This window comes from Eulemur rufifrons, chromosome 29 (genome assembly GCF_041146395.1).
Source record: "Eulemur rufifrons isolate Redbay chromosome 29, OSU_ERuf_1, whole genome shotgun sequence".
NCBI classification, from domain to species: Eukaryota; Metazoa; Chordata; class Mammalia; order Primates; family Lemuridae; genus Eulemur; species Eulemur rufifrons.
In genome coordinates this window covers 17,253,866-17,256,246 of record NC_091011.1, presented here as the reverse complement: position 1 = coordinate 17,256,246, position 2,381 = coordinate 17,253,866, and the positions used below count along the sequence as shown (strand labels likewise).

General features: G+C 32.5%; 1 non-coding gene across 1 annotated transcript; it reads left to right on the top strand.

The window, feature by feature from the left end:
- The first annotated feature begins 1,381 nt into the window (after positions 1-1,381).
- LOC138377651 (U6 spliceosomal RNA) lies at positions 1,382-1,488 on the top strand. The gene has a single exon (XR_011231818.1). It is a non-coding gene; the product is annotated as a U6 spliceosomal RNA (small nuclear RNA).
- The last annotated feature ends 893 nt before the right edge of the window (positions 1,489-2,381 follow it).

Sequence of the window (2,381 nt, the reverse complement as noted above, 5' to 3'; positions counted from 1 at the left end):
TAAGCAACTTCTTGAACCACAGTAGCATTGTATAATTCAAAGCCGAGAAGTCAATTTCTTCACCAACACATGATGACATTTTGGTGAATTCTGGTGCTTTTTAGGGTGGGAGACCAAAATCCTAACCCTGAAACCTTCTGAAAACCATAGCTGAAATGTTAGCAGTCTTGGAGACAAAGATTTGAGGTCAGGTCAGATCCGTCATAAAAAGGGATTAAAAGTAATACTTTTGGCTGTGGTTGAAAATATAAGAAGACTAAGGAGACCCAGAAGTACACTAAGCTTTACTAGAACTACATATAAGCTTTGACTCAAAATAATCTAAGTATAGTGCAGGAAAGGATTAGCCCTCTGTGGAAGAAAGGAACATCATTTGGAAACTCTACATTGTTTTAAACAAATTATCCAGAACTTAAACTATAGTAATAATGTCTAGTAATAGTAAATTACTAGGCATGCCAAATGATAAGATCTCATAATAGAAAACCAAGAGAAAAACAACAGATAATAGAAATGCATCTACAAATGCTCCTGACAGGGCTTTTAAAATAATCATGATGAAAATATTTAAGAAAGTAGAGGAAAATATGAAGAAAATGAAATAGATTGTGAGAGAATTTCACAAAATATATAAAAAATTGCACATTCTAGAACTAAAAATATTTTATATCTGATATTATGAATTCTAGTTAGTTAAACAGCAAAGTAGACACAGCCAAAGGTAGGATTACTGATGAAGAATATATCCAAAGGGAAGAAAAGATGGAAAAATGCATATAGAATTCAGAAAAAAGTAGACAAAATGCAAAACAGTAAAAATGTCTAGCACAAATATAATGGAAGTGTAAGAATAGAGAAGAGACTGGGGCAAGACAATCTTTGTAGGGGTAGCACTGATAATTTCCCCGGAGTGACTAAAGATATTAACTCATACATTTTAGAAACAATGAGAATCCCCAAGCAGTATAAACAGAGAAAACAACACCCACCCAGGCACAAACACACACAAAACTCTTTTTTAAAACACTAAAGAAAGAAAGACACAACCATAATAGAAGCCATAGCAATATTAGCAACTGAAGTCTCAATGATGAAAACCAGAAGACAATGTAATAACATCTTTAAAGTATCGAAAGAAAATGCCAACCTCAGCTTTTATGCCTTGCAATTACATCCTAAAAATGAAGATGAAATAAAAACATTTTCAGACACACACACACAAACACTGAGAAAATTCATCCCTGAGAGACTTGTACTAAAACATATTTAAAATGGAGTTCTTCAGCAGAAGGAAAGTTAGCCCTGATGAAAACACATATATGCAAGAAGAAATAAAGAGAAATGGATAAGAAAACTAGGTGGATAAAGATTAATGACTATGGTGCTCACTTCGGCAGCACATATACTAAAATTGGAAGAATACAGAGAAGATTAGCACGGCCCCTGTGCAAGGATGACACATAAATTCCTGAAGCATTCCATATTTTTTGACCATGATCAAATGAATATTTTTAAATTGAGTGGAAGCATCTTAGAGCTTATAGCAAATAAAATAGCTTAATTCTAAAAAAAAAAAAAATAAGATTAATGACTATGGATTGAATGTTAGCTGTACAATACAATAATATTTATATTGTGTGGGGTTTAAAATATATGTAGAATTAAAATGCATGAAAACTATAAAATGGAAGGAGGGAGGGGGTAAATGGAATTAAAATGCTCTGTATTTGTAGCATTTTAAGGGAAGAGGCAAAAGTAAGTTTTGTTTACAAAAGCACATTTTAAATATAAGGATCATAAAAAAAGTTATGAAGTACAAACACTAGACAAAAAAAGTTCATGTGTATCAGAAAAATTAGATCTTAAGGAATTATCATTATTAGAAATAAAAAGGACATTTCATAATAAATGTATCACTTTTATTGTGAGTCTTATGTTTAATATGTATCTTTTGTAAACACCGTATAGCTGGATCTCATTTCTTTAAGTCAATATAACAACCTTTGACTTTTAATTGGGCTGTTTACTCTATTTACATTTAATGTAATTTCTTATTGAAATTGTGTTTAATATATGATCTTAATATTTGAAATCCAGAATTCTGCATCGCTATCCCAGAGGAACTGGACAATTCTTGTGCTGTCGTGCCAAATGATCTAATCTCTCCGCACATTGGCATTGCTCATTTGGCTCTCACTTGCCTCCAAGTTTTGCAATAGTGCCAGAGACTAGCAGAGACTAAGTGACTTACAAACACTGTCGCTGCAAATGTCTGTAGAGAAAGGTAAGCCAGAAAGGGTTAGAATGGATATGGAGGTTAGCTAACCTACAGGCTTTGCTGTAAATCAAGTAAAGGGAATGGAAAATAAGAAATCCAAAAA